Source organism: Acanthaster planci, linkage group LG07 (genome assembly GCF_054643075.1).
Source record: "Acanthaster planci isolate LZ-2023a linkage group LG07, COTS_SCS, whole genome shotgun sequence".
Lineage (NCBI taxonomy): Eukaryota > Metazoa > Echinodermata > Asteroidea > Valvatida > Acanthasteridae > Acanthaster > Acanthaster planci.
Window position 1 is genome coordinate 5,308,599 of NC_141783.1, and position 25,600 is coordinate 5,334,198.

General features: G+C 40.5%; 2 long non-coding RNA genes across 2 annotated transcripts in view; one reads left to right on the forward strand and one right to left on the reverse strand.

Moving 5' to 3' along the window:
- Positions 1 to 847: 847 nt before the first annotated feature.
- Positions 848 to 25,600, forward strand: part of LOC147798579 (uncharacterized) — a 30,236-nt gene continuing 5,483 nt past the window's right edge. The window contains exons 1-2 of the long non-coding RNA XR_015425880.1: positions 848 to 1,013; positions 11,280 to 11,457. This is a non-coding gene — a long non-coding RNA (uncharacterized LOC147798579). The remainder of the gene's footprint in view (positions 1,014 to 11,279; positions 11,458 to 25,600) is intronic.
- LOC110990214 (uncharacterized) overlaps positions 19,241 to 25,600 on the reverse strand; it is a 30,477-nt gene continuing 24,117 nt past the window's right edge. The window contains exon 5 of the long non-coding RNA XR_015425881.1: positions 19,241 to 19,372. This is a non-coding gene — a long non-coding RNA (uncharacterized LOC110990214). The remainder of the gene's footprint in view (positions 19,373 to 25,600) is intronic.

Genomic DNA, 25,600 nt, shown 5'->3' on the forward strand with positions numbered 1-25,600 from the left:
ACGGGGGTGTCTCGCACGGCAATTGGTTCGGACGTAGCGGTGACGGGCCGCTACGACTCTCGCTAGTACCCTGGGCTAATTTGTATTGCTCTCGCATCGGTCCAAGCTAAGCTAGCTGGCCATTCATATGGTTACAATCACACTTCTCTCGGAAAGGGTCCAACCGCAGCACTACGTTAGGTTCCGCTCTCGCAACAAAGGTTTGGTTCGCCGTACCTGACCGACGAGTTAAAGAAAATCTGCTCTATTTATAGGATTCTAGAGGCTTAGAAATAAAAAAAGAGCGTCGCTGAACAGCTCAACCAATGAAAATCTTCCATCTCAAAGGGTCACATGACTTCCTGCTAGAGTCGTGTGCAAGAATCTAAGTGTCGTGTGTAAAAAGGTAAAATACAGAATAAGAAGTCACGTGTACAAAGTGTAGAGCCGGGTGCGTGAAAGTGCTTACTCGGTCATCTGTGGCGAATGATTGACAGTTACAAAGTCTGAGGTTTTTGAACTTTAGCATTTCAGGGAACCTTACCATGCCCAACCACGCAGGGGAATTTCGACATGCCAAAACTGAGTGAGCAGAGAAAACACAAGGACAAAGGAATGAAGGAACACGCGATCACGCCAGAGTACAGCATGAATAACTTAATACAAAATTAGCGTCTCTGCTGCATGTCCATAATGCATAGCTGAGCTAAATAAGAGACCCTGGGAAATGCAAGGACCGAGAACCAGTAAAACTAGGGGGCGCTAGAATTCCAAGATTTGCGGGTGTGCAACAGTTGTATTTCTGCGCGCGCGTTGGATATACAGTACATGTATTCTACTATAAACTCACAAGCTGACGTGACCTGCTGGACATAGTGAATAGCGTCCTCTTGTGTCCAGACTGTGAAAGTTCATTAACCTGTAGCACTAGCAGTCAAATTCCGTACGATAAAGTTTAACTGTAAACAGTTCTTTAGCAGTTGTTTAAGCAGTGTTTGAATCCAGAAATTGTTAGGAAGAGTCCCGCTCAAGAAGTAAGTGACAGATTAATTCTTGATAGTTGTAACTGCATGAAAGAGAACTGTTTAGATTTCGCCATTAAGTTTTCCTTGAAGCATGTATACATGTAGGCCTAGGCCACAACAGGCAATGTGCATGGATTCTACCCCAGGTGGACTCCCTTACCGTACTACATGTACGTTAGTCGTAATGAAATGAAGACAACGTCCAACCTGGGCTACATGGATTCCCATGTAAACAGACTTATGCATCCCCAAGTGATACAATAAAATTTAAAGTTTATCAGTTGATATCTCTCCCAGATTCATGAACAGATCTATTTGGCTGCTCAGATACATGTAAACTTAGGGAAGAATTCCATATACGAAGTCCACTGTAATATCGCGTAATTACTACAAAAGTATCCTTACTTTGATCGCTGAATGAAGATGATTCCAATAGGCATTGAAGAGCTGAACATCATAGGACAGAAATGTGGAGTTTTGGGCACACTTTTGGAGCTACACATGGACCAGGTTTACATCGACAGGCGGCCATCTTTGCTTCTGAAGAACATGGCGAATGCGCACGACGTGTGCGCATGAACCGAATCATATCCGGAAGGGGTTGGGCTGCCACAAGCATTGAGGTAATTTTATGCATGAATCCGCAACACGAGGAGTGCAGAGGGCCGTCATCTGTCTGGATGGATCTACACAGTTCACGAGGTGCCGCGCAATGTGCCCTACTGTACATGTACAATTTTTACTTGGGGGAAAATAGTGCGTGTTTTGCGACAATTTTTAAGTTGGAGGATTTGGTTAGAAGGAAAAATGGGCCCAATTTCTTTTACAGACAGTTTGTAAGTTGGACAATTTGTTTAGAAGGAAAAAAGGGCCAAATTTCAGTCTTTTAGAGAGTGCTTGTCAGTTGGAGGAGTTTTTTTCTATATTTATAGAGAGGGAAGGGGAAAAGGGAGCTGAAACCTGTCTTTAGATTATTGTGTGGCTATCTGCGCTCTAAAATGTGAGGGTAGGCTTGTACAGGAGAAGAACATCCTTAAGGATTTGATTGAAGTGGTCTACTCCTGCATGTCGGCAGCGCCACATGTATTCGGCCAGGTAGAACCCAAACTGGTCGCTTCCACTGTATGGTGTGGATAGTCACCTCTGTCACCAATTGCGCGTAAGACTCCAATTCTCGCTCATAGTGCATGTATTGCCAATGGATGAAGCAACACTCCACCTAGCCTGAGTTCTTATACAGCATTGGACTGAAATTCCTTCTTTCGTACGGCCGACTGCATTTCTACTTGTTCTTTCTCTCTTGGTTTACATAATACGACGTACGGAGATAACTCACGTCATACAGTCAATTGTGCTCAGACATGTACCTTACCTAGTTGATTTCCTTTGGCACAACCTACTTATATTAACAACGGATAGCCACATTTATTAATATTTAAATATTCTAATTTATACAAATATTCGTGAATAATTACATATTCAGTTTCATAAATATTTAATTTTTTAAATGTTCATCTTGACCTCATCTTGACCTCTCCTTAATTCAACCGTAACTTTATATGGAACATATCGACTTTCTCCGGCAACAAGCGCTCGTGTGGCGTGGTCAGTTAGACTGCTGTATTTCTATACCTAACAGTTCTCTTCATTGCAGGTTCGCTTCCCCTTTACGACACAATTTGGATTAAATGTCTTAAATGTGTATACTAACTGTAATAATCCTTGTACTAATGACAGGAAAACTGTGGAGAAATAAAAGGACGGGATAGTGAAGGAAAGAGGAAACGGTAGAGGATATAGTAGGGAAAAAAAGAACGGCAAAAGGACTCACTTTTTTGCCGTTTTATTGCGTGGGGCCCCTTCTTTTTAAACCTGTCCCCCTAAGTTACTGAACCCCCTTTCACATCTCTATCCCCCAAAAATAAATGTCGCCCCTTTTTAAATCTGTCCTGGAGCAAAAATTTCTCCTAAAAAGTGAACTTCGTATATGGAATTCTTTCCTAAACTTAAGTTGTAGACTATCCTAAATTTACGAGATTTTGTAGGAAATTTAAGGAAGAAATCCAAAGGTGACTGTTTAGGTTAACAATACAGACATGACTCACAGACGGTGTAAGGGACAATTCATCTTGCAGACATACATGACATATCTACTCTCTTATAAACAGGAAACATGCCAGATGTGATAGAATGTATTTTTCAGTTGTTTTATTTTCTTTCATATCATAATAGACAAAATTACAGAGTAGCAACCGTTTGTAGAATTATACCACAAATAGCAGAGTACTAGCTTTCCAGTTTGCATGATTTCTTCCTTAATAACCCTGTTGGTTTTGCATGCTTTCCACAGGTCCATACAAGTGGCAACTTACTTTTTGCTCTTATAAACACATGACATACTGTACTATGAATCAGTATTTTGTCTGTTGCCATCCAGATATTTGGCTCTTTAATGTGAACAATAAGGGTATAAAAATGTGAAAATGCTCGTGTTTTGTTCACCTTTTCTTAATGTGTTGATAGAGGGCGCTGTCTCCAACCTCAATCCTTTTTCAATTTAGGCTCATGAAATACCACCGTTGTACGAAGAATCAGGAGAAATTTCACAATTTATAGAGATAAGTTGGTGAAAATATGTGACATGGTGCGAGCAGCAGAAACAGTTTGATGGATAGGAGAGAGAAAATGTAGAAATAGCAAAAAATCAGCAATCTAAGCGGGGTATGGCTTCTTGGCCTTCCAACATGTCCAAACATGCCAAAGTTCCATGCCAAGCATATCGCATGCGTGCGAAGCATTTGTCATTCATGTCAGTTTTAAATTGTGCTTCTCCTTCGTGTGCCTGGGATCAAGGTTTGTCTGTGTCAAGTTAAATAGTAATCATAGTGCTGGATTCAGGAAGCAGATGCAATTTCAGGGCAATAGAAATTATTTATGTAATACTTATTTCTACAAAAGTGGTCAAGTTGAATTTTTGTTAGGACAGGGTTCCACACCATTTCCATGCAAATAAAGTCATGACACTTGATAGTCGTTTTTCTAGTTCCAGATCTCTCTTTGTTCTGGATCATTTGAATTTAAAACCTACCGTCTTTTTGTGCTGTTCCTCAGTTCGCATTCTAAGACAAGTTTTTTTGGAAGGTAAATATATTTGTTCTCAAATTTTCTGGACTAGGTCAGATTTGTAGTTCACACTTCGACATTTGAGTTTGTTAAAATTTTACTGGAGCCCAAAACATCAGCAACAATTTGCAGGGCGATAGGTCACTTCACCAAATACTTTTTTGTATATGTTTACAGCTAATCAAATAAATTAGAATTTCTGTCTTCAAAATTGGCGGAAAGTTGAACACATTTTTTTTCTAAATTTGGATCGCACTTTAAGTGCACGCAAATACAGGTACGTTACAAACTCAACAATACTGACCTATCAGAAATGTGAAGTAATGGGTTTGTCAGTGTGCGGCGTGAGGATGGTATTGTTGACAGCTTGCTGTACAGCAGATAAAGTTGAGTGACAGTTTATTTATGTTCTTTTTAATTTGTCGGAATTAGCTATGAAATTTTGATTTATGAACTATTTTTCTCTCAGAAATTCTCCATCAGAAAATCAGCTTGTTGCCATAGCTGAAATGTGGATTTTTGTGTGGTTACTTTTTATTTGTGAAGAACTTTTTGTTGCAATCCAGAACTGGTTTAACTGCAATTTGTGGATTTTTTTTGTAAATACAGTCTGACTGAATAATTTTTGCAATCTGAAATTAGGAAAAAGAGTGTACATGTACTTCACTACAGATTTCCTTACATAAACTTATGAATATATTAATCGTTCATGGTTCAATTTTTTTATGTGGTCTACAGTATGCTTACTGATAGTCCTTGAATTTGTGCAAGCCATGTAGCTATGGTTACGTGGCTTTGGTCCATTTTGAGTGGTTTTTGGAATTGTGCATCCCAGGGTACGTTGGGTAATTTACCCATAAATCATCTTGATTTGTATATCACCGATTCAAATGGCAATTCAGATCAAGTTTTTTTTTAAATTGGTGATTTTGAATCAGCAGATTTAATTTGGGGAGGAAAAAAATTTCAATTTTCATTTTTACCTGATTTTTAACTTATCCATTTTTGCACATTTTACAGCAGCTCCCTCCCCATAATTATCAAATGCACCTCAAGCCTCCAAAATCCTCTGGGTGGCTTCGGAGGATTTTGGAGGATTCAGGATGAATGATGATATAAACATTGGAGAATTTTGGCGGACTGAGATGAATTGTGATAATTGAAGAGGGAAGGATTTCGGAGGATTGGGGATTAATAGTGTTTTAAAGGCTTGAGGATTTAGGAGGATTGAAGATGTGCCCCAGTAAAAACTTCCTAATGTGTTAGGGTAAAGTTCATCATTTCCTAGTTTCCTAAAAGTATAAAAGCACTCTGCATTCCACACAATCTAGGCCGGCTGGGTTCTTTCTCAATTCAAGTCCTTTGTTTCGACTTAAACTGGATTTAAAGTGTCTACTTGTGAGTTTAAAATATATAAAAGTATCAGTGTACATCTACCGAATTGTACATGTACTTTTAATGTTAACAAGTACACATGTACATGTGTTTCAATGACGTAAGAAGTGTTGGTTACTATGCAGTGAAACCAGTAACAAAATTTTCTTAGATACGTCGCGGGAACGTGCTCATTTATCTGGCGCGTTCTTCCGGAAATCCGAGCACGCGGGATAAATGAGCCCGTTATAGGTACCCGACCCCCTTGCAACACTCAAAACGGACAGCAAAGTGGAAATGGGACGAAATGGAGATGGTGCAAAGTGGAGATGGGGTGAAGTGGAGATGGGGCGAAGTGGAGATGGGGCGAAGTGGAGATGGGGTGAAGTGGAGATGGGGTGAAGTGGAGATGGGGCGAAGTGGAGATGGGGTGAAGTGGAGATGGGATGAAGTGGCTCGGGGCGAAGGGGCTAGGGGCGAAGTGGTTAGGGGCGAGGTGGAAATGGGGTGAAATGACTGTAAACCCCTACATGCAGGCTAGGATTTGCTTCTTCCATGAGGCCACCTACCTGTACCACCTGTGCTTACTGAGCAGTTGTCGTTCGCTAAATGGGCATATGAAAATTGTGTTTTTAACTTGTTTTCAAAGACGAATGCTCAAGGTCTGAATGGCAATTATTTTGAAAAGTCATGGCAGTGGATAGGAACAGCCATGACAGCCCACTAAACCTAAACTTTGACCAAACGCTAAAGCTCCTGTTGAAAGGTAAGCATGGTAATTGGACAACGGCAGACCAATTGGTGACACTAGGGGTCCTGACAATGCGACTGTTTACAAACTCGACTTTGGCTACTTGGAGTTCGAGATCTTAAAGTCTCTAGGCCAACACTACTATTAGTTTAGGGCCTACCCCATCATTACTCCTCTGTGCATGGAGGTACCTCCATCCTCCGTGTGAAGTTAGAGCCAGTATAGTTTCATTCTGATTGAACTTGATAGGCGTGTTGCTCCAAAACTTACACTTTTGCAGTTGCACACAGCTGTCCAGTCAAATTTTCCTGTGAGAACAAACTTGAGTAGCCTACACGTAACGTTACATGTAGGTTATCATGCCTAGTACAGTCGAACCTCAATAAGAAGAGCACTGTTAATATGAAGGTTCCTTTTATAACAAGGAAAGGTTCAGGTCTCAAGTCTGTTTTCCATTGTTTTCCACTCCTGATAATACAGGGTTCCTGTTATAACAAGGTACATGTAATTTGTAAAGTCCCAAGGACCTCTTATTAACGAGGTGCAACTGTATAGGTCTACCTTACCGTCATCGTTTTTTGCTAGGATAATGGGAACATTTCTTGAAAATGTGAACAAAAAAGAATTAAAAAAAAAACACAGACATTCTGTATTTTTTTTGATAAGAGAGAAATCAATGGTTGCAGTTGGTTGTTTTCAGTGTACTTAAACATGTACAGCTGGTGTCACTCAAGCTGAAAAACTGTGTCTTGAAGGGAAGAACTGGGTTCAATACAGTAATTAGTTCCTTGGGGTGGTGAGAAATTGCAAGTATTCGGCTTAGTGCCATAATAGTACTCAGTATACCTAATTATGCCATGTTGGTGTTGTACTCGTATAGGGCAGTGCGGACATCTGGGATTCTTGCAAAATGGCAGGTACCGAGCTGGTGAAAACAGCAACCTTACTGACGTGTGCACATACCAGCCCGTCCAAGGATCAGGTTACACAATGTTTTTTGAACAGTATGTACATGTATGCTTGCGTGCTTGTTGCAGTTGTTTTCATCAGCGCGGTGTGATTGCTACTTGCAATTTTGTGAAACTCCCAGATGTCCGTGCTGCCCCATACGCACATCTCTGATAACATGTACAGGACTACAGGTACACAGTATTGTTGTTTTCATGTGTCCAAACTTAGGTTTGTTGGGCATGCAGGCTTCAGTAAATATATTTTTTTCGCACGCATGTAGCAGAGCCTGAAAGTTGACCCCTCATGGCACACTTCTGGACCCTTGGGATAGGAAAAATAATATGCAAAGATTTTAGAATTTGTCATATTTTTTCGTTATGTTACTTCTTAAAAAATCCAACTTGGAAAAAGGGGTTTGAAAATATTTGTTAGTATATCAATTTATAGAAACTGAAAAATTACCTGATCTAAAAGAGAAATATCCTGCCAAAAATTGACCCATAACTTCCGAAAATCTAAAATACATGTACATGAAGAACAGTGCAATGCGGCAGTCTCGTATGCAGAGGAACATTCACGATTTGAAATTTTATAGAAGTCTGTGGGTAAAAGCCGAAATAAAAACAGATCAAAATATTTTACGTACTTTTATAATTTATATTTTTAAGGTAATAAACATAAAGCAGTATTCTTCTTTTACAAAAGATTGTAATATTTTATCTAACTTTTGCTGACAACAACTGCGTTTGTCAACTCAATAGAATCTGAACCCATGGACTGCAGGAAGGTAAATCTTTGCAGTGTTGTACAATCTCATTTTCACGAAAGTACGGCGAATGGAAACAAATGTGCTTGAACAAGGAGACCTAGGTACGATATCGCTGGACGTGAAAGGTCGTTAAGAAAATTTGTGACTTTTTGTGACTCCAGGTGACTTTTCCAAAATATTACTTAAGGAAGACAAAGGTAAAATTCCAACATGAGTGTTTCATGGAATGGTTTCAGTAAGGAATTATTCTTCCAAAAATTATCGAACATGATAGGACAGCCCAATGTAAAATCCCCATAGGCAGACCGCGTAAGAGTTCCTGAAGCTCGCTGCGTGACCTCATACTTTCAGGCTCTATGCATGCTGATTGGACGAACGAAGAGCTTTACACATATATAGTAAACAGTGCTGGCTGCACTGAACATGTGAATAACAAGAGACCAATCAAAGTGCTTGATTTTGCCTAGGCAGGTTTCATTGTGTATCCAAGTAACTGTAATTGTGTGGGGATCCAATCATGTAGCTTCCTTTTTCCTATGCAGGCATAGCTCAGATTTGTTAATCTACGTTTGAGGCCTGGAACAGGCTAGGGGTTGTCAAGTCAATGATGTCACCGCTATAAATACATGTAGGTTCTCCAAGGAAAGCCCTTTCCAACAGTACCGAACTTCACACAGGGGCAACAGTAAAAACTGCCCAAAAATGCACTCGGAATATAGACAAAGTGTTGTGTAAATGGTAAACACTAATTTTTAGAAAAGATTGAAACAAACTCACTTCAGGCATCCTCTTTTTTATCACTTTTGTTTGATTTTTTTCGCCGATTGGGGGTGCACTTCAGCTCAGGGCGGATACTTCTATTCAGTTTTGACTGATTTTGTGTGCCATTGTATCCCTGATGTTGATAAATGAGTGACCTCTGCCACTTAGCAAAAACATATATGTATAACTCTCTGTTTACATAGCGGACGTGCTATTGCTGTAAATGGCCAGGTAGATGTGACCTACTGAGGCTAAATAAGGAACGATACCAAAACCTTGTTTTGAATAATAGCCGACTGAAGTTGGATATACGTGAAAAATCGTGTCAAATTGATTGTCTGATTTTCAGATTTGTAGGTAGGTAACTTTCCTGGTAAAGTGTCTTGAAAGAAAGACAGACTGTTTAGCCTGTGTGGCTCTATTTAGCCTGTATGGCACTATTTAGCCCGTGTGGCGTTGTTTAGCCTGTGTGGCACTGTTTAGCCTGTGTGGGGCACTGTTTAGCCTGTGTGCCACTATTCAGCCTGTGTGCCACTATTTAGCCTGTGTGGCACTGTTTAACCTGTATGGCACTGTTTAGCCTGTGTGGCACTGTTTAGCCTGTGTGGCACTGTTTAGCCTGTGTGGCACTGTTGAGCCTGTGTGGCACTGTTGAGCCTGTGTGGCACTGTTTAGCCTGTGTGGCACTGTTTAGCCTGTGTGCCACTATTCAGCCTGTGTGCCACTATTCAGCCTGTGTGCCACTATTTAGCCTGTGTGGCACTGTTTAGCCTGTGTGGCTGTATTTAGCCTGTATGGCACTATTTAGCCTGTGTGGCATTGTTTAGCCTGTGTGGCTGTATTTAGCCTGTATGGCACTATTTAGCCTGTGTGGCATTGTTTAGCCTGTGTGGCACTGTTTAGCCTGTGTGGCACTGTTTAGCCTGTGTGCCACTATTCAGCCTGTGTGCCACTATTTAGCCTGTGTGGCACTGCTTAACATGTATGACACTGTTTAGCCTGTGTGGCACTGTTTAGCCTGTGTGGCACTGTTTAGCCTGTGTGGGGCACTTTTTAGCCTGTGTGCCACTATTCAGCCTGTGTGCCACTATTTAGCCTGTGTGGCACTGTTTAGCCTGTGTGGCACTGTTGAGCCTGTGTGCCACTATTCAGCCTCTGTGCCACTATTGAGTCTGTGTGGCACTGTTAAGCCTGTGTGGCACTGTTTAGCCTGTGTGGCACTATTTAGCCTGTGTGACACTATTTAGCCTCTGTGCCACTATTCAGCCTCTGTGCCACTATTTAGCCTGTGTGGCACTGTTTAGCCTGTGTGGCACTATTTAGCCTCTGTGCCACTATGTAGCCTGTGTGGCACTATTGATTTACCCTTACTATCCGGTGAATATTTCCTTTTGAACTTGGAAGTAGCTTTAGTGGCTTTCTTAGTAATTATGCTGCTCTTAATTTCTTCTAATGTGTTGTAATTGTGGAATATTTGGCTGTTGAAGCTAACTGACTTGATTTTGCAGTACAGTTCTATTTTCTTGTGATTGTAACTTCAAAGCATAGGGTTTGGTGTTATTGGTATGTAATGTAGATCCCTTTTAATAAAACTTTAAAGCAATTCTCTGATGTCGGCTTTTTATGAATATCCACATTTGAGGAATTGTACAAAACTATGAATGAGAGAACCTTGGGACTGTAAATAGATAAATCATTTTCTTAAGATAAATTTGTGTGTTTGGCTTTGCACTGATTTAGTTCTCACAGTACGCGCACTACAGGTACATGCCTCTTCGACTAATAGGGTGTCACAATTTCCCAAATGCACACGTGTGTCAAGGTGAAAAATGTGGGAGTGCAGTGCCACTGAAGTTATTACATCTCATTGAATAAGTCTATTCCTTCAATGTACGTATACTGTAGTTTAAATAAATAAAGGCTCTGCAACATTTTTGAACTGGGAAAATGCAACTTATAAATTATCATTGTTACTTGGGCCTATAACTTGTTAAATCAACAAAAGGACAATTTGTGAGGGATCACTTAAAAGTTAAGTTTTGGCATTAATATATATGAGGAGTTTTCTCTTTTTTGTCATCTTAAAGGAGTGCCAGCTAGAACAGTGTGTCACATGTATGATACCTTCATTGAGAAATTTCCATGCCACATCACATAATGCATATTTTATTGCAGTTTGTGATCTTTAAAAAAAATTGTCAAAGCGTTACAAATTTACAGGGTTGGCAAATTGTTATTAATTTTTTTAATGAGATTTTTAAAATTCAAAACAGTTTTTTAAAAATTTAAATCAATTTTTTTATTTTATGAAAATGTCCTCTGACTTCTGTCTCAACCCCCCTTTGAGCCAGCAGGCCGTACCTCCCTCCTGCACCTCAGCATCAAATTGGCATTCTTACTGGCTGTGGTGAGTTCTCATTGGGGTTGCGAGATTAAGACTCTCTCCATAGCCGAGGGTCACATTGATAGGAGCCTTTGAGGGTACGTCTCGTTCCGGAGTTAGGCCTCCTAACTAAGAATCAAACGCCTTCCTTCCATCCCCCAGATATCTTCGTTCTGGCGATCCAGTCCTTGGCGTCATCATCGTCGGATAAACTTTGGTGTCCTGTCTGCATGCTGAAATGGTACCTTGATAGGACAAAGGACACTTAGGGGCCAATTACACAACTATTCATCACTTCTACCTGACCTCACTGTCCAGCGTCCAGGGGTACAATTGCAAGGTGGGTTGTTTCAGCTATAAAATTTGGTAACGTGGAGTGGCCTTGACCAAAGTATAAGGCATATTCGTGTCCATTATGTCTGTGCCATTTCATCCTCGTGGGCCTATATCAAAGGGGTTCCCGTGATAGACATTTGTATAGCTGCTTGTTGGAAAACCCGTTCCACATTCACCTCCTGTTATCTCAGTGATGTTTACAGGGGAGCATTCACATGGACTGGTTGTGCTCCAGACAGCATTGCAGTAGCCCAACTGCTGGCCATCCTTTGCTTATTCAAGTGGAAACAATCGCACATTTGTCTTGGCAAGTTAGTTTGTGCTCCCCTCATAATGATGTGTCATTTGCTATGTCTCGTATATAGTTAATACTTGTATTAACCTGCTTGCTTCCTCAGTGGTACATAGATGTGGTTAGTGTGTCCTCACCTTCCCACTGTCCACAGGTTCGGTGCTATTCTGCATATGTATTGGTAATTTGTGTAGGTTGCAGGCAGTAGACTTCCCCCCCACCTAACATAGGTTGAGTTTACTACTGCATACCTACCGGATTACAAATCTCCTTTTCTCCTCTCCACACGGCTTTGGTGCACTTCGTGCATTGAAAAAGAGAATGAACGAACATGGCCGATGCCTTCGTGGGGGGCGAGTGAGTGAGGGTGCATTATTAGTGATCGAGAATTTAGCGAATGGAAGTAATGGACTAGGAAATAATGCATATGTCTAGTAGGTATGCAGTAGTAGACTCAACACACATTATTAGGTGGGGGGAGACTTCTGAGTGTTAGGACTGTGGCGAGTACGGACATTACATCAAGCGCACTAATGACCTCGCACAGTCTCATGGTAAACAGGAATAAAATTTGGTTTGCGTAAACACAAGTCTATTGAAAACACAAGATGGCCCGATAGCTCTTAAAAAGGGTGCAACAAGGGTTTCAGAGCATGAGACTATTCTTTTTGGTGCTGCCTGACAATGATCGTAATGTCTATGCTGTTTTATGTTTATTACATTGCGCATGCATCAGGCCCACCAATGGCGAAGCTTGCACTGCATCTTGGATTGAGCGAGAAATTGGAATTTTTTGGAGGAGTACTTGCTCTTATGCTTACATCCTTTTTAAGAGCTACAGTATAGGCTACTCAAGTTTGCTCTCACAGGAAAATTTGATTGAATAGTTTTGTGCAAAGCTTCAGATCATTCACCTTCATGTATCAAATGTGATTTTAAAAACCCATAGCATTATGACTAAATGTAAACTGTATTGGCTCGATGTCACACGGAGAGTAGTGACTTTGAGTTGTCGAAGTAGACCTTGGCCAACTCAACCGTTGAGACAACTCAACTGATAAGACAACTCGACCATTTAAGTTATTTGTTAAGACAAGTTGTCCGTTTAGGCAAGTTGTCTGCTCAGCCACGTGGTCTGCTGAGACGTGTGAAATATGTCAAATTTAAACTGTTTAGTACTTGTTTCATACTAGGCCTATAGGCTTTTGAAACTGTGTGCATAGTCATGTCAAAAGTCCAAGGTGAAAACCAAACTGGTGTCCAGAATAGGGCAGATGATGGGCCGGGGCATTACCAGAGAGGAGATGATGCTGCGCCATCCGTCTCTATGAAAGCTACATGTATGCCACCCCATGCTCAGAGTAGAGTTGCAAGGTCACTCAATGCACACAGTGCAAAATGCATAGAATAGTTGAAATCCTAGAGCTATATATAAAAATAAGCTCTGTGGTAAAGTCAAGAATTTTTTGCTTTCTGAAAGTCAAATTCTGCTTCATTCTGCTTTCTAAATTTTGTGTACAAAAACTGTATGTGACTGTACATATGTACTGTAGGCCTACATTTAGCGTACATCTACAGGTACTGGTATCTTTGGCAAAATGATACATATACGTGTAGGGCCTACATGCACCGTGTCATTGTGATCTTGGACTGGTCTCGGTCCCTATTGATTTATTCATAAGCTGGGGACGTCTGGGCACTATGTAGGAACAGGGACCTGTGTGATCTCTGTGGTGCGGAGCCAGAGAAAATCAATACCAAATTCTGCGATATCGCAAAGGAAAAACAGGAGGGGAAACGCTACCATATGTTACTTTCAAAGTGAGTTAAACATTGAAAATGAGTTTTCATTCCTAATTTGGGTACATACATGTACTTTTTGATTAATTGTGCAGAAAAAATCAAAAATATATATTTGTTTTATTTATTTATTTTTTTTTACTGAGAATTGCGTTTTTTGCTTTCTACCCCCAAATCCGCAATTTTTGTGGATTTTTCACAAAGCGGAAAATTCTTGACTTTACTCTATGGTTGAAATACTTGTACCTGGCCGCGTATTTTAATTTTGTTATGTACTCGTAGACATCTCACATGGTCTAGTTGTTGAAGCCAAGTTGTCCCACTGGTTGAGTTGTCTCAACGGTCGAGTTGGCCGAAGTCAAGTTGGTAAATGGTTGAGTTATCCAACATCCTTACAGTACCCTACACAGGTTGCACTGAATCCGAGTCAACTTAGTCCTAGGTTAACTGAATCACAGGTCAACTCGGTCTCTGTGATAAAATAAAATGTACATACATGTAATTGGATAGATCTCAAGCTGGGAACAGACTGTCGTTCTGTGCATCTTGCACTTAATGTTGCCAAGCGCTTGGTGCCAGCAGGGCACGCACAAATAATGCCATGCTCATCAGAATTAGTTATTAAATTAAGTTGATTGCAAGGATTCCATAAAAAAATTTTTTGAAGAAGTCCATCATCGAATAAAAGCAAGCAATCCATGTGCAAAGGAATAAACATTTGGCCAACTTTACCAGGGATCATTGGTCCTCAAACAATTTGATTTGGGTAACTTCTATTTGTAGTTTTGGTTTGATATATTTTTGTGAAATAACATGACATGTATTGCTTATTGACTATTAACTAATGATTATTGGTTATCTCTAATGTTACCTGATTGCTCTTGCTGCGATGGTCGGTGCCTTCATGCTTTGTTTACACCACCAAGACCTGCACTGACAGTGCATTTTGCAGTACTTTCGCGCGTGTGTGTGAGCCAGAGTCTCATGCAGTGTGAACATGCTCGGTCACACTAGCGCCCTGTTGTGCTCTTTCTCATGTTTTTCCCTTGAAATGTTATGTTATGAAATGTTGTGTTTCAAAGATGTTTCAAAGATGAAATGTTATGATCGAATATTTTGTTCTTTGTTCTTATTCAAAAGCAATCCAAGAGGTGTAAAGAGCCGCTGTACCGGTAGATTACAGATAGTCAGTTTGGGTTGTAGATGTTGAGGTTGTTGTTCTGACATTGAACCAATCGTGATGTCTGGATATCCGGTGTAAGCCCTAATTTAGTGACTGGTACAAGTTTTAAGGAAGCATGAGAGGACACGCCTGATGTGGTCCTACAGTAGTTGTTGCTACCTGTATTAGTTGCTACATGTGCACTTATACGATACTGGTTACAAATGTGTGACATCTAGATGGGAAAAATGTAAAAAAAAACCAAAAAAACAGGATGCCAACTGACTTTCGTACATTGTCATACATGTACATGTATGTCACCGTCAAAATCGGTCTGTAAGCACACACATGTATTTTGCCAAATAAACAGAACATTATGGTGTCTGTAAGTTCTTACTCTGGGCTTCTAATGAAGAAATATCGTGTGATAGAAATGGATTGACTCAGATTTCCTTGGATTGCAAACTGTAAATTTTGACAGTCGCATTTGTAACAGCTGTACCAACGTGTGAAGACATGACAAAGGTTCCTTGTTCCCTGTTGTAGGAAATGTTTTATATGCATGTTGCCCATATATACTGGGTACAAGGCTGTTTTCATGTGGTTTCAAATGTACATGTACTCTCAACACGGTACACAATGCATGCTTGTAATGCATTATGAACAGGATGCAATTGCAATTACAGCAAGAAAAGTTAGCAAAGTTAATTTGTGGCAACAGTTGCAGATTCCTTTGGAGGTCTAAATTTACAGACGGGTTATTTTTAATTGATTGCGGCAACTGGGCAAACTTAACCTTTTGGCAGTGATAGAGCAGCATCAGCGTGCATGCTCATAACTGCTCAGGACACCACGTTACGAACGTTACCACAAACTAAGATGACTTTATGAAATACACAGTCTGTCATTATTTAACTGCACATGTGTGTGCATACATTCAGAAGGCAAAACAACATCAAACACAACAGAAAAAAATCAGAAATGTTTGTGATATTGGGGTGCGGGGGAGAGTACCGTTGATAGTTCACTGTTCTAGTACATCTGAAAAGTCGAGTCAAAATTTACGAATTTCAACTTTTCAAATTTATTGGCATTCAAATTTGTTAACTAATTTTCTAAAAATTCAGAAATTATTCATTACAAAACAACTTTTTACAGTGGTTCTGGCAGAAAATGATTTTTTTGCTTGGTTAGAGGAGATGGGGATTAGTTGGAACATTGGGTTAGTTGAAACATCAAAACTTTTCATAGAGCTTACTTAAATTTTATAAAATGTTGCCCTCAAGAGGTGTCCCTTAGCAACAGCAATCCACTATATTGGCTGCAGCAACATTGTAACAATAGTGTTGAAGTGGGAAAGCTAGTAAGTTTTTCACATTTTGAGTGAATTTGTCACCATTCAAATAATGTATGCTCTTACATGTATGGTGTTCATAGATAACAGGGACTAGTTTGGGGGTATTATATGATCAAGTACCAAGCTACAAAATAAGCTTAAAAAGATACGTTATTTGAGCCCCTGTTTTGTAAAGTGGGCACACAAATGTCACATGGGCCACTGGGGCTAGTTGGAACATTTTGATCGGGGTTTGTTGGAACATCCCCAACAGAATAAATGATTGTTAATTAAATCAATGAACAAAAGTTCTACAACTTGAGAAGGATTTTCATGTCAATGTATGAAGGAACAGCCTTTTAAATGAAAGTTCTCATCTCTTTTAAAACTTTTAATGCGTGTTATAGAGACAGCTGCAGGGGAAATTGCAAACAATGAATCTAGGCCTATGTAGCCTTGAAAAATGGCACCCTATGGGGGAACTCGCAAAACAACAAAACTCTAAACCAAAGACTGAGTTAATAAGGACTCGGACACCAGTGGTTGAGTTTTAAAAAAGGACACCGCAGAATTTATCAATGAAAAGTACTGAGAAAAAAAAAACTAAAAACCAAAATCAACACAGAGCAAGTACACTCCAACAAGAAATCAATAACTTGAGCAGACAAAACACAAGCAAGGTGAACCACTCTAGTTGAGAGGGTGAAAGATGAACATACAAGTAATACAAGTACAGGGACATGTACGCACTTCCCTGCTGATCTGCCCTTCTGAACTGCCTTGACCAGGAGGCAACTTTATAGGGGACCTTGTGGGCTAAAGTAAACAAACAGGGGAACCCACTACCTACGTGTAGAAAAGGGGGGGGGGGAATCTGAGAGGGGTATCTGAGACTGAATTTTGTTTTCCGCACTAAGAGACACTACTCCTAACTTCTAAACAATAAAGAACATACATAAAATTACAAGTGTAACTTGGCCCTGTCACACCTACATGCTGTTGTATTACAGAAAAACACATTGTTTGATCTATTCTCATCATAACTGTTGGCCTGTTGGCTGTTGAATTTTGCACCTAGACCACTATTAACCCTAACCCCCAAGGGTGTATGTAAAATCATATTGAATCTGGAGGATTTGGGACTGTTGGGGTTAATCTGCCAACAATATCTCAGTGGGGGAAACAGAATGTTCACAAATTCCTGTGTTTTACTTTTATTCCTTTTCCACAACCCTTTTAATAGATTGTTGTTTTTCATCTTAGTAGTCAAAATGATGCGTAGCTATGTTTGTAAGCTACATGTGGCCAGACCCCACCTGACGTAATGGAGCGAGCTGTGTGAGAGGTGCTTGTAAATCACAGACAAAATTCAAACTGTTGCAACTGAGTTTGAAATGGGAGTATTACCAGTGCTTGGAACAACTATTTTACTTGAACTCAAGTGTAAATCCAGTTTTCAAGTCATTAAAGTGTACTTTTAGATTATCCACACACATACAGCCACATATACATACATGTACACATACATCCATAAGTTCCAACTTACCCCATAAAAGGGGTTAGTTGGAACTTACCCCATAAAAGGGGTTAGTTGGAACACTTGTCGTAGTTGTGATCAAGATGGATTATCTATATAATCATCAACAATTCTGAGAATTTTATATACTACATTTGTAACATGTGTATGAATAAATTGGGTAAGTTGATTCTTGAAAATGCTCTGTTGATGTTATGGATATGTTTTTGTGAAAATCGTGTCAACTAACCCCCACCTCCCCTACCTTTTATTCGTGAAGAAGTTTTTGTCATGATCTGAAACCAATCCATAACTAGGAAAGGTGATGTTGTCACTTTTGTCGATCCTCTGAGTCCAAATTTAAAAGCTTAGAGCTTTGAAAATAATTTTGAGGTATCTCCAAAACACAAGGTTGACTGCTGATCATATTTCACTGGAATTTGCGGATGTTTGTAGCTGCAATCTTATTAAATAGTTTTGGCGATCAGAAACTAGGGTAATGACTGTACCAAACATATGAACAAGAGGCTGAATGAATCTTGTCGTCTGAAGTGGCCACGCTGTTGATGTTCATGTGTACTTTCATGACTGTATATATGACTTCCAACCCTGTCAGCCTATAATGACTTTTATGCTGAAATGGTAGTGCCTACTGTTCGAATTAAGAGTGTTTTTTTTAATTAAACAGTAGAAATGAAAATTAGAGGTAGTGGTCATTACAGCAACACCGACAGAACTGTTTCAGACTTTGAGTCGTTTAATGAGGAAAAATAAAACATACAAAAAAAAATTAAGAGATGACGAAATGAATCTGAATTAATTCTTGTATCAGGGTCTCTGTTGACTGTAACTTTGATAATGATCAAGCATCGCAAAGTTAGCAAAATGGTAGTTTGGAAACATGAACAAAGTCAATGGGCTGAAATAAGCATTGAAAAATCAATTAATCAGATGATGACATCAAGGAGTGATCCATTTGGAATAATTCTTGTTTCAGGGTCTTGTTACCATAAGTTACCATAGTGGTGGCTTGAGAATATGTACATATATGTACAAAGTCAATGGGCTAAAACACATGTATGTATGCAGAAAAAAAAGTTCTCCTTTAAAGTGCATGTACAAAACCTATGAAGAAAAACTCAGCTTTAATCTTATATCACTTGACACCCGATGATGTAATTTTGACAATTCTGTCCGGGTACCCTCTCTCCGAGGTGGACTACAAGTGTACATAAATGGAATAAGTCAGATTGACCAGGGTGGCAAAGACTGGCCGTTGAAAAACGTGTACAAAACTTATGGGGAACATTAAATATTCAAAATCAATCAAAAATTGGTGATGCCATCTTGATGCTATCCATTTGGAATATTTCTTGCATCAGGGTCTTTGTTGGCTGTCACTTTGATAATGATCAAACATCGCAAAGTTACCATAATGGTGGCTTGAAAACATGTACAATGGGCTAAAACACTTGCAACAAACTTCTCTAAGTTAATGCAACGTGATTTGCTTTAATAAACTGAATTATTAAGTGATACGTTTTCTCTTGTGTATATTTCAAATCGAATAACAGAGCATAAAGCATACAATTTCTCTTTCATTCTCATAGAAATCTTGAGCAAAAATTGAGGACTACTCACACATTAGTCAGTAGTAGACAAATGTGTACAAACCCCATGGCAAAAAATTAAATATTCAAAATTAAATTACATGATGAAGTCATCATGATGAAGTGTTCAAGAACCATCCTTGGATGATTGTCTGAAGGTCTGCCAAGATGTACATGAAAGCACCGAAGTACAACAAACGTGTCTGAAAAGAAAAAAAAAACAAACCGAGAGCTTATCTGTCTTTTTGCCGACAGAACAGGGCTCTTTCACATTCCTTTGTTAATTTGAACAACCAATCTACTGCACAAACCTGATGGTATAATTATTTCATCATGACCTGAAATAAATATTGAAAAATCAATAATAAATCACTTGATGATATCATCATGGCGTCGTTGTAGGACCATCTATGCAAATGGGTCCTTCATTTGTACAAATTTGATGAAGATCCAAAGTTGCAAAAGCACCAAAGTCGTATGTACAAAATGTGCACAAATTGAATGGGCTTTTGAGCAGGGGAAAAAAAGGAAACGAGAGGTTCTCTGTCTGATTGCAACAGAACATATGGCATTTTTGCATCTACATGTATAAGCTTTGTAATGAATGTCTTTCCATGTTTGCTTATGCTCTCCATGTCAAATTTCCACCCAATCCGATTGTTATTTACTTTAGGATGTACATGTACACAGGGTTTTAAAGGGTGCACATTTAATGTCACTTGACTTATCACTTGATGATATCATCATCCAAGAATGCCAGTGTTTCAGCTGCATTGCTTACATTTTGAGTTATCTGAAGAGACTCCCCCAAATACGATGTGTATTCCAGGAGAAACAAGGGTTAAAAATAATACTTCGTTAATGTCACGTGACCTGCCACCTGATGGTGTCCTCACCACAGTTAAATTTTTGTCTGTAAAACTTCCCTTTGTAGTTACCTGCATATTTTTGAATCAGGGATATATACTTAAGGAATTAAAGAGTGTACGTTTAATATCACGTAACATTTCTCATGATGACCTCACCTCACGTCAATATTCTTCTGAAAAGCTTTCATTTCAAGATACATGTATCTGCAAGGTTTGAATCCAATTGGACATGTAATTTGCTTCAAGAGTGTACCTTTAATGTCATGTGTATTTGTTACCTGATGACGTCATCACATCGGGTGAATTTTGTCTTTAACACTTCTTTTTCTATTTATCTGCTATTTCCACATGCTATTTCCAATGGGACATATACTTTCGGAGAAATAGACTTTAAAGAGTGCACCTTTAATATATGTAGCCTAGGAAAAGTAATAGCGCCCTCTTGTGTTGTACCGGGTACTCTCTAAAATAAAGCATGCTTGGCAGCAGCTATGTTTTACGGAGATTTTTGAGGCAATCCAAATTCTTTGCCAAACAAAACACTTATCCCAGTTACGTTTTGACACTGTTGGCTCTCAGGTAAGCCAACACTTGTCATGGGGTATGAAGCAGATTATTTAAGTGGAATTTATTGTTAAATTAAATGGGGTTTGGGATTATGATTGTGTCTGCAAATGAATTTGTGGGACCTACCAGTAAATGGAAAATGCCTGCATTAATAGATCATGTCCTGCCCATATGGATACACATGTATAATTACACTGTGTTGTTTTTTTTTTAACATGGATGGGTATTTCTACATGTACATCAAAGTTTGGAATAGATATAAGCCAATTAATATGATTCATAATTTGATTCTAATTAGATAAAGGAAGTTACAGTTTGATTTATGCACTTTGTCACTTGTTACATTTTGGAAGCATATTTGCTGGAACTTAAGTCAATTATTGATGAGCTTTTATTACGTTCTACATGTAATATTTGGCAGTCTGGAACTCATTTGGCAATGGAACTTCTTGTTGAAATGAAGTAAGCTCAAAGTCAGCATGTCTGTACAGCTGTATTTGCATGATTTCTTTGGCTCTCAGGTACCAGGTGCTACCTACATGTACATACTTTAAGACTTCACTAACATCAGTGTTACCACAGTCAGTTCAGATTGAAACCCAGGCTGCTATGGTGGTTGTGACATCATCATCATCCATCGAGTGAGCTGCAAGTGTAAATTTTGCTAGTGGTGAAGACTCTACCCCAGAAGTAAGTGGTTGGCAGAGACGTGACTAGTGGAGTAATCTTTGGCCCACAGTACATGGAGGCAGACTACGGATTCCGTCCACCACAGCACAGGACACATGTGTGCTGATATCCTTTTGGAACTGGCTGTTCTTTGTGTTAGAACCCAAGACTAACACGGAAAGAACTAAGAAAAAACCAGGATCCTGGTTGATGTACTTATACCAGTTTATTACCAATTGAGCGCTTACATGTATTTTATTCACCTAATTCACCTGTATTGTTATTGTTGAATTTTGTGTTAATAATCGTAGGATTACAGGAGCTAATCACATTTAACGAAACAGATTTTGTGGTTCAGAAACTAGTGTTGAAATAAAAGTGTTTAAATCAAAGAAGGGAAGATCTGTGGGACTGGCAGTTTTGAGAGTGTGGGTTACATATGTCACAAGACCTGTAATTCAGCTGATGACGTAATCATCACATACATGTGGTCAGTTTTTGTCTTCAACACATCTCATCAAAGCCCGGAATAAATATCATATTGTGATGAAACAGGGATAGATATGGATGCCAGTCTAGTTCATAAATTATTAATGCATGTGCGGACCAATCAGCGTTGCGTAGAGCGCTAGGTCTGGGCTCTTGCGGCGTGCTTAGGGCGCGCACTGTTAGTTTCGCTGCTTGGTCACAGAGTGGCAAGATCGCAGAGAAAGCTGTATACCAATCAGTGCTGTGTACTGTGCGAGGTAGCGTGGATGCTGCACCAGACGCGCTGCGTGTGGATACGCTAGCTGGTAGGTGTAGTAGTGAGCTGTATTAGGTCTAGATTAGTTAAATGGTAGAGCTGAGTGTACATAGAGAACAGGGGCTGGGAGCTGGTGGTTTTTGTTTTTGGATTGCTTGTTGTCTGTAAGCACTGCTAGTGGGGTGACAGCTGGAAGGCAATCCTGTTATCATCATGTTAGCTGGCCTTGGGGTTCACTTGATGTGCTCAGATTGCTGTGAAGGTAATTACCCTCTCATTAAATTGACCCTGATTTGCATGACATTTTGTACTTTTGCGTGAAGGCTATCGCTACATGTTAGTAGTGAGGTATCCCTTAGGTTATAGATTGGCTGTGCTAAAGCTAGTCAGTGGGCAGGTTACCATGTGAGGCATATTCAACTGCCTTGTGAGGTGTATTGTGTAAATAAACCTTGGGTTATTTATATACCTCATTGATTTATAATTGATTATTGTCCATGTAAATCCTGTGTCACTGTGAGGTTTATTAAGGTTTCCCTGTATTTCCTTGCTGTGATACCAGTATTGATTTGTCTTTCCTGATTGGTGGTAAATTTCCACCAAATGAACTGCTCCTAGGCTTAGTCCGCCGTTTGTTAGCTGATATCCCCCCTTCTGTCAGGGTAGCCGCTCACCCTTGAACAAGGTAAATAAATATATTTGTGGGGTCAGGCAGGTCAATTCCATCTTTGATCAGGCCAGTCTACTGGGTCCGCCACAAGAGGTGTCAGTTGTATCGCCACAGTATTACCTGGATTTTATCCATGTATTGGTAAGAGTGTTCTTTTCGTGTATATTTTTGTGTTCTTAAGTTTTCTTGTATGTGCACCCTGCAGGTGTCTACCCTACCAATGAATTATAGGCCTTTGCCGGTTGAATTCAGGGGGTCGCTGCCGGGATCTGTCATACTTCCCTGTCTTCTCTGGCTACCAGGACGAGGAAAAGGCCTTGCCGTCGTCCAGGGGGTTCCAGCCAGGATCTGGCCAAGCCACCTGGTTTGTTCGGTCCCACGGAGCTGACGGGGAAGCTCCATGTTCGACTGCGGAAGACCCAAGCAGGGACACTGCCAGAATCTGGCAAGGACCCTGTCTCCTTGGTCAATTGCTGGCCAGGCGAACCAGCCGGGACTCCCAGAGAGTACCCCATCAGACGTCTCCGGGGCCTGTCCTAACGTCATCTTTATGCCGACATGGCCCAGAGGAATCTACTCTGTGTTCCCATTGATGCCAAAGAGTACCACCCGCTGTTCGACATTGGCCTAGAATGCCACTACTCTGGTGGCCCCCCGTGCGTACTCCCTCTGGCCCATTTACCAAAGTCAGTGTTGGCATCTAGATGTAATCCACACGGTAGCACTTTCCAGGCCAACTTCCCGGATCGTGGCCCAGTGAATACTCCATCGGTATGCATACCCAGTCCTGACTCTCCGTCACAGCCTTCTGGAGCTACTCTCATTGCCATCGATAAGTCCTCCCGGGCCACGGGGAAGTGAGTCCACGCTTCATTTAGTGATCTCTAATGACCGCTACAAGTCTAAACCTACCAGCATTCGAGACGTCACCGGGCACCAAGAAAGGAATAAACAAATTAATGTTTTGGTATCTTTTGCAGTTCTGTCATGGTGAATTCATCATCGTGACAGACCTACTGCGTCTCTTCCCTTTCGCATCCGAACCTAATGTTCTTTAAGCCGTTGGGATTTTACACATCCCTTGGCACCCCATAATCCAGGGTTTCCCCGAGGGGCCCTGTGGGAGAAATTTTGCAAATCTATTTCCACTGCGTCTTACCACATACAACCCTGTAATCAGTGGAACGACCATTCTGTGGGCCCCGCTTACGTAGCCACATAACGCATACTGTCCGAACACGTGTTCACTTCAAAAGTGGGCGTGTCCAAAATCTGTGACTGTTACGAGGCCTGCCAAAAGTAGGCCTACTGTGAGTCACCTAATTTCTTGCGATAGTGTCATGGGCTTTCTCTTCCGATAACGATTAGCATGGTCAAAACGAACAGAGAGAATTCTTTCAGATTCTGTTTGTTTCTTAAATGAATACTTTCTGTTGTTAGTTCTTAGCATGATTTCAGACATCGAAGTGGATTTTAGTCCGCAGAGATCCTTTCGTTGAGCGGAAATTACTAGCAATTTTCTCCAGTCAAGGTTAACATGTACAAGAAAGAGTACTCTTCTTCGGAGTGAGTTGCTATGGACGCTCATTCTGTTATTCATATCGCAAACATCATGCAGCCTGGCTCCTCTACTCCAGCAGTTTATTTTTCACACGTGCATGAAAATGATCAAAGTTCTCCAACGCAGTAGGGGTGCCAGCGGCCACGCTGGGTACAGAGCACGGCATTCAACGTCTTCAACACCCTTCTGCATATTCAGGTGTTATACACTGCTGCTACTAACAACTGATGCATTTCGACCAACACCAACTTTGTCTAGGTTACATGAAGTCTTTGTCTGAGTCTCTGACCTATTTCATTTCTTCCCCTCTTATTGAGGTAAATTCCTTGGATGGGAAAGGAGAGTTGTTCTTTCCGCCCAGACCTCGCTACAGTCATGCCAGAGACTCTGAATTGCGGCTTTCTTGCCTTTTTTTCACACTGCCAACAAAAACCACATTAACGGAAAGGATAAGGGTTCATGCAGTTGACCTGCAGACGATCCACATGGCAGGGTCCAACAACGTAGTGGCAGATGCACTCTCCCTGAGATGTTAAGCAGCCTTATATCGATCTCTTGGCTTCCTTGAACAACGCTTAGCTTCCCATGATCTTCCTCTTTGGTGGGACTTTCTAGCAATGCTACAGCCATGGCTTCATGTTACGTCATCTGCCCACCTTTCAAATTTGTGACTGCAGATGTTAGCATTTTGTTATGTGCGTCGATAGTTGGGCTTTGGCTCTAGCTAACACTCTTGTGAGTGCTATAATAAACTTCCTTTAATATGTAATTCTTTCACTTGGAGCTACAAGTATCTACAACTCCTATCTAAAGGTCAGCCCTGGGTGCCATACATGTTGGTTTCAAAATTGGTTCAACTGCCCTTAACAATGACATTCCATCACTGTTTGTATGATATGCTTATCCAGTGTCCCCTTGTTGAGAAATTGATCTGGTCAATAAGACCTAAGCTTGGTTCTCCAGATGCTCTCCGGTCCTTCCTTTGAACCCTAAATAATGCCTGCCTTACGCACACCTGTGTTAGGTTGGCCTTTCTCCTGAAAATTGTTACCTCCTTAGGAGGCTCTACCCATTGCCGAAGGCTGTCTACGTTGGGAGCCACATGGTGTTCACCTTATTCATTTGATTGGCTTCCTGATGATACTCCCTCAGCCGATCCTTCTGATATCTTTACACTCTCCGCCTCCTTACATTCTGGAGATGATGCGGATAAACTTTGGGGCCCTTTTCATGTCCTGAAGTTGTACCTGACTAAAACGATAGCATGAGAGGGACGATATTAACCCCATTGCTTATCACTTTCTGAGACCACCTAGACGGTGCTACTCCTCCCCCACATTAACTGTGTGG